We start from the raw sequence: 11,493 nt of genomic DNA on the forward strand, positions 1-11,493 counted from the left end.
ATGTTGGTGTGAACAGGCCTTAAAGTCATTTCAACAACCTTAGGCAGCACATCTTTGATTCACATAGTTTCCAAGTGTTTGTGACTTTATCAGTTCTTTTAAAAGCCTTTACTTCTTTCCAAAGGATAATAGCTTTTACTCAACTTCATAGTAACAAGGAGCAACGGTTATTGAAAACAAAATAAAAATCATGATCCAATCTGAAGCGCAATGGCAATCTCAAATGTCCAATTCATGAACAGATTATTCTTATGGAACAAATATAGAGTTTGGTCTAACTCAATCTGACCAGATGACATCATTATCACATGGCACAGCTGATTGGTTCTCTCTTGTATCAGTATCCAATAAGCTCACTGCTCAGTATTCAAATATATGACTAGAGCTTGCCTCAGCAGTTGCAGCTTGCTTCAGAAAGCCTCCTCCTTCCCCAGCTCCACCTGTACAGAGCTACTACAAGGTTATTTCATGTATGTTATATTTGCAGCAGCAGTATTTCTTACATGCTCACAGCAGCATGTGGTGAATGTATTGGCAGTAGCGAGTCTCAGTTCTTACTCTGCCTCAGCTGCAGCGTAGCAGATCTATTCCACTAAAGAACAAATACATTAACATTGTCATGTACATTACCATGCCAGTTCCTCAGAGAGTTGTCATGACAGAATGCTTTTTAATAAATCAGTTTCACTGGTTCAAAAATCACATTAAGTCATCTGGTCACCACTAACTCTGAGATACATTAAGAGCAAGTCTCAAATAAACAAAACACTTGGTCTTATCTGACTCAAAATAAGCCAAGATCCTGAGAGCTCCAGTGTGCTTACTCTTAATGATTCATTATATGATCTATAACCTATTTATGCTTTATCCTATCTGTGCCACTGGGAATATATATACAGTAGATATTTAGAAATACACATATATTAGCAATAGGTATTTACAACATAAGGATGAATTATATCAAATAACAACAAAAAGTAAACCGTTCTTAGAGATCAGTACTTGGACTTTTGATACTTAAGTATGCTTAATCCAGAATGACTGGGCCATTTTATTCCTAGTCATCTCAATGGCAATAAGTGTTCCAGTTTACCTCAATTCACCCTTCATCACCATTCAGTGGTAGAGTATTGCATTAGCAGCGCAAAAGACCATAGGTTAATTTCCCAGGGAACACACATACTAATAAAAAATGTATATCCTGAATGAACTGTAAGTTGCTTTGGATAAAAGCATCAGCTAAATGCATAAATGTAAATGTATGAATGTAAATGTAATTTAAACATTTTTAAAATAAGGTGTTTCACACAGTAAATACTGCAATGGTGACTTATAAATAAATACATAAATAAAATGGTAAACATAAAATTAGCCCATTTGAATTTCAAATTTTAATTATGATTAAATATTTTCTTACTCAACACGATCAACAAGTATATGCTTATTTACCTTTTTTTCTAATTTATACAATATCGGTTTTCAGACAAAACACTTTGCGATGGTGACGTTCATATAACAAACAACTTTTGGGACATAAGAGTTCCTGCATTTGAAGAAACACCTGCAGCTGACGCTGGCAGAATGTCACAGATTAACAAGTAGATGGTTGTTGTTCTGACATGCTATATATTAAAGTTTTCTTAGTTAGAGATGGAGCGAGATGAGATTGAAACCCATCCGATTAATTGGTGAAGAACCTTATTGCTTTTGACCCGGTGGGAGGTCAGCATGACTTTTCATAGTTTCTCTGATCTTTTCAGTAGTGCTTATATTAAAAGCTTAGACTGTAAAGTCTCTGTCCTGATTCGCTAATGCCGTCTTTCATCTCCGCCGTCGCCATGGCAATGCACAGAAAACAAATGGCCGGCGGTGATGTCATACTTGGACGGCTTCATTCATGCCCACGGAGGGGAAGACGAGGACTGTGGGAGTGGAGTAACTCTAGAGAAGGATGCTACTGTATCCCATTGTTTCTCAGTGCTACCTGCCCTGTCAATGCGTTTCAGAAGGTTACAGTTAGCATGACAAAAGAAATCCAACTGGAACAAGGCCTTCTCTTAAGCGGTTGTTTGACTGCAGAGCGTGAGAAACTCAGCAAATGAGCCCACGCTTGAGAAGCTTTAGACCATGTGTAGGTGTATCTATCTATTTATCTGTCCATCTGTCCATCCCTCTATTTCAATTCAACATATTTATTTGATATTAAATCATAAATATATGCAACATTACTACCTAGTTCAATTCAAATAAGTCTACAAATACACATCATATGTATATGTACATGTACTGTATGTAATGTGCATATGTATAAAAATTGTATTAGGTAGTAACAAGCAAACAAAAAGTCTGAAAATATATACATATCTAAGTAAATAAATAAATTAATAAATAGCTTGTTAAATTCATACGGGCTAATCTAAGTTTACATTTTTTTCTATTTTAACGGTCCATTAGATATTGTCACTTGTTTTTTTTTGTTTTGTTTTTTTTTGCATCATTCTACATCCCACATCAGTCCATCTGGTTTATGTTTGTTTGGTTGCGTCTGGGTTATAAACTGCATCGGGGTCCAATGGCCTCAGCACCGCTCTTTAAGTGTCCTGCATGGGTCATCTGTGATGAGGAAGACCTTCCCTATACATTGATCCATGGAGATTGGAGTCTAGCGGTGAAGTGCTGGTCATTTGTCCTCTTTGAGCGTCCCAAAGAGAGATACAGCGATGTTTAACCTGTGCTTCTACAGTGGAGGATTTCTAAATAGGTGAGTCAGAAATTAGTGAGGACGCTTCAAAAATGGTCTCCTGCATCAATTACGTCGTGAATCAATGCGATGCAGTTATAAAGAATTCTTCTGTAGTTAAATCTATTAATGTTTTATGGTGAACTGTCATTGCAAACAGAGCTGGAATGTTTGCAATATAAAAAAGCATTGTCTGTGGCTTTGTATATGGTTCATTTGTTTTCACCAACCATAATGTTGGAGATTCTTGGTCGATGAAGTACAATAAATCAAATCCATTCAAACTATTTCATCATTATGCTCAATTGTGATTTTGGATGATGACATCATCCCACAAACTGCTGACAAATGATGATAAACGAGGGTAAATGCAGTTTAAATTATATTTTAAACAGTTAAACATGCTTTTATATCCAGACACATGGATTTGTAACTTTAGTTTATGAAAAGCTTGATGTATTTAGATCATAAGAGAGTGGTCATGTTTGTTACTAGACCAACTTTTCATCCCAATAAATATAGTAATGCTTCATAAACTGCATTGTTACAGAGTGAATTTGCCATTGTTATGCTTTGTATTTCTTTGCAAATCACTGTATTATTCCCTCAAGATAAATGCAAAATGCATATTTTTTACATTAGATTGTATTTTTCAGTGCAAACATGATTCATTTTTGTTTAAATTAGGATTGTTAGGATTCATTATCAAAAACCTTGCGCTGTATGCTTGCCACACTTAAGAGTGTGTAATTACTGTCTGCAGAATTGTATTTAAGAGACATGTTTGATGCATTCAGCACAGATATTTGAACATGTTTGCAGCGTTATCTGATTTGCATGATTCCCTCCAGGTGCTAAAATAACGCAGACGGCGCATGCAAATAAATAACACCATCATTTGTTCTGGTGAAACCCCCTCTAAGAGTACAACAGCAACGCCTGTAACGAACTTCAGCAGCACAGACAGAAACTAGTCTGTGACTTTCACAGAAGAAACTTCTTGACACTTAAGTAAAAGTATTTTTATGCAAATTTTGGGCTATTGCATAAAAATGCATAAAATCTCAAAATGCACAAAAATGGATGCCATTGTGTCATTGAGATGCTATTTTAGTTTTTATTAATTAAAAAAATATATAAATTAGGAATTAGTTTTTATTTTTAGATTTTCTGTTTTCATTTTAATTTTAGTCAATTTTGAAGTCATTTTTGAATTTTTTGCATTGGCAATGACCTGAAAAAAAAAAAAAAAAAAAAAAAAAAAATATATATATATATATATATATATATATATATATATATATATATATATATATATATATATATACAGTATATATATATATATATATATTTATTTTTTTGATCATCTGAATCTCCAAACATGGTTTTCTACTGGAAAATAAATAAATAAATACATAATTGTTGTGATTGGATTACTGCGCTAACCACCACATCAACTACCTTTAATGAAATGCCTGAAAGTTTGTTGTCACAATTATTTTGTGTAATTACAAAAATCACATACTTCTAAATTGTATAAATACTTGCAAAAATTTCTCACATGATTGCCTTCCCAAACATCTGAACAAGATTTGTTATCATGTTCCATGTAATTTACTATGTTAGGAAGTTATTACTGATATTTTATACGATATTCCAAATTTGATTGGCCACTTTTTGGATGGGAGCACAGATACTGAAAAGCTTCCCTTGGTTTTACATTGTGCAGTCAGAAAAGTTGCTGAAGAGATTTAAAAGCCCAGCGTCGGATATTTACGGAGGTTAAGCTGAGTTTGATGACATCTTTATAGCGGCGCTGTTAGTTTGTCCTCTACCTTAGCCTGCAGTTTCTCACACTTCTCTCCTCAGGACTCAATTCAGGCCAGATCTGCTGCGCTCAATGGAGACGGGCAACAAAAGCTGACATCATTCCAGTAGGATCTGATTGCATGCACACACACACACACACACACACACACACGGCCCCTCGCCGGGCCCCCGGAACAATGACATCACAGGCTCCCCTTCACCCGTGCTTTCTAAGATGCTGAGTTGCCCCGAGCAACAACACCGCATTGGGTCGTCATGTTTGTGTGTTTGTGACAGAGGAAAAATCTAAACAAAACGACAACAGGCGGTTCTTAAAGGGAACCTTCACCCCCCCCCCAAAAAAATCATCATTCTATCATCATTTACAAACCTCTGTGACTTTATTTTTTTTTTTTCTGTGAAACACACATGATATTTTAAAGAATGATTTGCATGCAATAAGAGTCAGAGAGATTTGAAACAACATTGGACCCCATTGACTTTTACTGTCTGGACAAAAACAAGACCTTTAACAGTTCAACAGATTTGGAACGACATGAAAGTTTTGTGTGTGTGTGTGTGTGTGTGTGTGTGTGTGTACAGCAGTAAGCATGCAATTTACAGTTCATTTCATGCAAATGTCGAGGCACTGTTTTATTTTTTATTTTTACAAGTAAATAATCTTTTTCTGGTATCGAGTACCATATCTCACATATCTGTTATATTTAAGATGATGTGTGCATTTTAAGATGACCTACACTGAATTACATTTTGTGGAGAAACAATTTTGAGAAATTGATAGTAATTTCACAAACAATGAAAAAGAAACAGCAATTATAACACACTTAAATAATCCTGACGGTTTGTAGTAGAAAAACTGATATGGTATCTTACATGTAATATCCCAGTTGCTATTATATTTTATTTACTTAGAAATATAATCGATTTTTTTTATATAAATATTCATTCATATATGTATTATTATCAATATTTAATTTACTGACAAATACAATAGAAAATCGTGGTTATCTGTTTAGTGAATCAAATTATATTTTCAGATATTGAACAAATTTTCTAAAATATTCAAGTTACTGTTATTTATTAGTTTGTTTGTTTTAGATACTAATACAGTATTAAACACCATTCCCTGTGTTGTGAGAATCATGTGAGGTTTTTCAAGTACTGAGAATGTGTCTCATATTTGTTTAATAACACTTTTATAATGACGATCTGCGTTATAATATACACATTATATCGATCTTTGTTGTACTATTACATTAAAATAACATGCTTTTTTTGATTAACTATCTCTTTACACTTGTACAGATGAAGCAATCAATAGAGCTCAGTTTTAGTGCAGACTCCTGATTTGACCTAGCGGTTCAAGCTGTCGTTTTCCCAAGAATCTGTGTAGGATTGATGTCTGAGAACATGGGAATAAATGAGATGCGCGCCGCTCTTCATCTGCATATGGCCGACTCCCCATGACTCTCTTCACTAATTCCATGCCTGTACTCTCCTCCCACGATGCATTGTGCTGCTGTGATGTCAGTGTCCCTCAGAACTTCATCAAAGAGAGTCGGGTGAAAGGATCGGGCCTGGAGCTGTGGACAGGAATATCAATTTGCTCTGGAACGGGACGCAGAGTTTTCCCGTCTTCAGCCCTCCGGGGTTTAAAAACAACCAAACAAATTTGTTTATTAGATTTTTCCACCTCTCTTCCTCCGAAACGACATTCTTTCTCTTTTCTTGTGCAGCAGTGGGACTTGATTGTCTTCCTTCCCCCTCACGGTGTTTTGGAAAAGGCTTCTGTAATTAGTGCTCGGCTGAATTAATTACGGAAATGAGGATGCAAAGGACGAGAGAAAAGATTTTGGGGGTTGGGGCTGAAGCGATTGTATCAGAACCCAGTGTTCCCACTAATTAATCTCTCCATTCACATGACAGGAATTAACAGGCCAAATCATATTTGCCTGATTCTCCGTCTCAGTCCGTGTCCAAAACAAGTGCTCTTTCGTTCCCCTCTTCCTTTTACACCATGAGTCCTCTTCATGTAGATTCTATCACATGCTGGGGCTAATGCATTACAACTAACATTTTACATTTTACATAAGATTAATAGCTTCTCTTTCTTTCTTTCTTTCTTTCTCTCTTTCTTCTGAATTTCTGACAAATACAGTAAAAATATAAATATATATTTTTAAGTACTGAGTAATATGTCTCAAATATTTGTTAAAATGTACATGTAATATTCAAGTCAATATTTCTTTTTTAGTTTATTTTCTATTTTAATGTTATCATTTGGTTCCCCATGTTGGGAAAATTATTTGACACATTAGATTTATATATTTAAAGCATTAAGTGGAGAATCTTGAATATTTGTACCAAAAAAAAAGTACATGTAATATCCAAGTCACTTTTTATTTTATTTTATTTTATTTTATTTTATTTTATTTTATTTTATTTTATTTTATTTTAGTTTAGTTTAGTTCGTTCCCATGTAGGGATATTCATTTGATGATGATCATGATGATGGTTATAATTATTAATAATTCAATTAAGTATCTCAAATATTTGTTGAATTTAAACATTATATCCAGAAATTAGTCATTTCAATTAGTAATTTCCATAGAGTTTTTTTTTTTTTTGAGAAGAAATATAAACTTAAAAAATAATTATATGATCCATTTTCAAGTAGAAAAGTAGTTGAATTTACACATAATACACAAGTTGATATTCTTTTTTTGTTCATTTTATTTTATTTACAAATACAAAATGAATGTTATCCAATAGAAATGTTTCTAATTTTTGCACTATATATGTGTATGTGTGTGCGTGTTTATTTATTTATTTAAAGTACTGAGTGAATTATCTGAAATATGTGTTACATTTACACATAATATCCAACTTTGATATATTCAAATATTTGATTTTTTATTATCATAATAAAAAAAAAAAAAAAAAAAAGACAAATACAATGGAAAAACTCAGTTTCCTATGTTGTATTTTTCAATTATTGAGTGCATTATGTTTTAAAATTAAGATGTAATATCAATGCTAGTATTTTAGTTTTTCATTAAATAAAACAATCTGAATAATTGTATTGATAAATGTCATGGCCGTAATTCTATAGAGAGTGTGCGTCAATAATGACGCACAGGGCTCAAGTTTGTTTTGTCCCACCTCACTACTGCTGGTAAATTACAAATTTCCCTCCTCTATCCTCTCTTTTTTTAAAAGGCTGCTCTTTCTCTTGTCTCTGGATTGAGATGTTGAAGGCGTCTTACCCCATTTTTTATTGATTTTCCCATGAAATACCTTTAAGCTTCATTCTGGCCGGGTCCACTGAGTGATGTCAAACATTTGGAAAATACGTGATTATCTGCACTCAAACACACTCAAACACACACACACACACACACACACGACTGATCAGTCCCAGTGTTTACAGCGGTTGGTTTCTCCTGTTATTTGAAAAGCAGAATGGCTGTTAATAGCAGTAATGGAATATAAGTCTGTCACTCCTCATGAGCAGTGAATCGGTCCCAGACTGGCCCATCCAGAGGCCAGCATGCATTACTTCAATTGCATTAAGAGACATTTGCTATAGCAATTACTGCCTGTGGGAAATGAGCTTAACCTAACGCTCCTCTCTCTACCCAGAAACAGCTGCGAGGAGCTCCAGCACGATCGTCCTCGCTGTCATTTCCTTTCCTTTCAGACAGATACCTTCATCCGTCTTTTTCAACTCTGTTTTCACTTTTCTCTCTTTTTATTCTGAGGATTTATTTTGGAAAAGATGACTAATTCAGTTTTTCAACTAAACGTTATTTTCTTTTCTTTTCTAGTATTTTTTATGACTTTGTTTCAGCTGCACATTTACATTTAAATCATAATCTGAACTCATACGTTGTAATATTAGTTATTGTGAATTCTGTCAGCGATGTGATAATGGGAGAGAAAATCCCAAAACCCCATGCAAGCAACAAGCCAGAGAAATTTCCAAATGAAAATAAACCATGCACACATATTACAACAGCAGTGTCAAACAAAACAAAAGTTCACATGCTGGAAAATATTATGAGTGCAGTGTACTCTCTTTATGCTTTCACAGACCCGCAGCCTTTTGGTGTGGTTTGAAGGGGCAGCCGTTTATAAATGATGGGTGTTGTCACACACACACACACACACACACCACACCAAGACAGCCGGACTCGCTTTGAGGCCTTCACAATCTCACACAGACAATTTAATCATATAAATAAAATTTTTTTGTTAATTTACTCACCCTCAGGACATCCAAGGTGTAGGTGAGAAGATTTTTAGCTGAAACCATGGTCCTTGGTGATTCATAAAATGCAAGTCAGCAGCAACAGTCACAGTCACTTTGAGAATCAAAAAAACATCAAGGAATATAAAATGAATCCCCATGACTCCTAATGATATATTGAGGTCTTATGAAGAGAAACAATCAGTTTGTGCAAGAAACTGAACATAATTAGCATTACCTGTAATCCAGAGCTTCAAGCAAACGGTCGGGAGTGATGTCTGGTTCACAAACAAATCATTCTTCTGAAAAGATTACAGGTGCATCTCAATAAATTAGAATGTTGTGGAAAAGTTTATTTATTTCAGTAATTCAACTCAAATTGTTAAACTCATGTATTAAATAAATTCAATACACACAGACGTATTTTAAGTCTTTTAACTGATGGTTTTGGCTCACATTTAACAAAACCCCCTCAATCTAAACAAATTAGAATATGGTGACATGCAAATCAGCTAATCAACTAAAAACACCTGCAAAGGTTTCCTGAGCTTTCAAAGTGGTGTCTCAGTTTGGTTCACTATGCTACAGAATCATGAGGAAGACTGCTGCCAATCATTGACACCCTTCACAAGGAGGGTAAGAAACAAACATTCATTGCCAAAGAAGCGGGATGTTCACAGAGTGCTGTATCCAAGCATGTTAACAGAAAGTTGACTGGAAGGAAAAGATGCACAACCAACTGAGAGAACCGCAGCCTTATGATGATTGTCAAGTCAAATTTATTCAAGAATTTGAGTGAACTTCACAAGGAATGGACTGAGGCTGGGGTCAAGGCATCAAGAGCCACACACAGACGTGTCAAGAGATTTACTGAACCACAGACAACATCAGAGGCGTCTTATCTGGGCTAAGAGAAGAAGAACTGGACTGTTGCTCAGTGGTCCAAAGCCCTCTTTTCAGATGAGAGCAAGTTTTGTATTTGAATTAACCGTAATTAAAGCAGAAGGAGCCCCTACCAAGTATTGAGTACATTAAATGAACATGCTTTCCAGAAGGCCAACAATTCACCAAAACATTTTTTTGAATACATGTAATATTCTAATTTGCTGAGAGTAAATTGGTGGGTTTTTGTTAAATGTGAGCCAAAATCATCACAATTAAAAGAACCAAAGACTTAAACTACTTCAATCTGTGTGCATTTAATACATGAGTTCCACAATTTGAGTTGAATTACTGAAATCAATGAACTTTTCCACAACATTCTAATTTATTGAGATGCACCTGTATTTTTAATGAATTGAATGAATCAATTCACAGACTCGGACCGAATCGTCTGAATCAGTTCATGGCTTGAGCAGCACAGACCTAAAAGTTACTCAATCAAAACACACTTTCAGATACCTGACAGTCACTCCGACTCGAAATGAGTCAAAATATCTGACCCTGTGATGAATGAACTGACAACACATTCTCACTCCCAACGTCATTGGTAATTTAATTATGCTGTTTGATTGGATAAACAATTTTTTTTAACCAGTTCATTAAAACTAACTGTTGCAGTTAACAGTTCGCAGAATTTAATCTGTTTTCCCCGCTTGTCTGAGACTGCAGATAATAATGTTGTGAATAATGTTAATAATGTTTCTTGCACAGACCGATCGTTTCGCTTCATAAGACCTCAATAAATCGTCAGGAGATTCAGGGATTAATTATGTGTTCCCTGAAATGCTATAATAAGCTGTTTTGTATGTTATGAATCAGATGCCTTGAGTTATGAATTATGCATATGCTAAGACATCTGAATGAAGGTATAAACATGCAGGTGGCCGGTCAAACCTTGTTTAGTTTAGTGTGGACCCGTCATACAGTAATGAATGAGGTGGACATACACTGAGCAGATATCCTGCTTCTGTTCATCGTTCATCACACGTCTGAACAGCTCCTTGTGTGCTTTCAGTTTTCTTGAGGATGCAGTGACCGCTGTCATCACCCATGACACACTCCGTCCTGTCCTCCGCTGTCACCGGAGGGAAATTATGACTCCCATTTACCCCTCTTTCTTCACCTGGCTCACGGAAAACAAAACAGAGTCAGACTTTCCCTTCGGGCCGGACAGGAGCTGTTGTTTTTCGCAGTTTTGTCACTTTTAATTTTAAGGAGGACACCAGAGAATATAGCAGCGTCGTGGCGTCTTCAGAAATGTGTGTTCTTGTTTTTTTGACTCTTAGGCGGCAGACGAATTAAATCATGCCGCAAAAAACAAAAAAGGACAGGAATTGAGGAATTTTGGTCAGGATCATTTAAAAGGGGAAATTAATGACAGTATAAATATAGAATAGTTGCAGTGTCTCTTCTTGTGTTTTCAGCATGTGGGTGCAAGATCAAAAAACAGCATGAAGCCAAAAAGAAAATAAATAAAAGGTCCATAATATTTTCTTTCTTTCTTTCTTTCTTTCTTTCTTTCTTTCTTTCTTTCTTTCTTTCTTTCTTTCTTTCTTTCTTTCTTTCTTTCTTTCTTTCTTTCTTAAATAATGTTAATAACCAAGTGATATCACATATTTTAGTATGGTTTCATAGACAATATACTGAGAGTATCCAAAACAAAAATAAATTAGGTTACACATGATGGTTTATGCGAAATAGAATTCATAAAATTCCTTTTTTTTACTGTATT

The sequence above is a fragment of the Carassius gibelio genome, chromosome B12, assembly GCF_023724105.1.
Source record: "Carassius gibelio isolate Cgi1373 ecotype wild population from Czech Republic chromosome B12, carGib1.2-hapl.c, whole genome shotgun sequence".
Taxonomy (NCBI): domain Eukaryota; kingdom Metazoa; phylum Chordata; class Actinopteri; order Cypriniformes; family Cyprinidae; genus Carassius; species Carassius gibelio.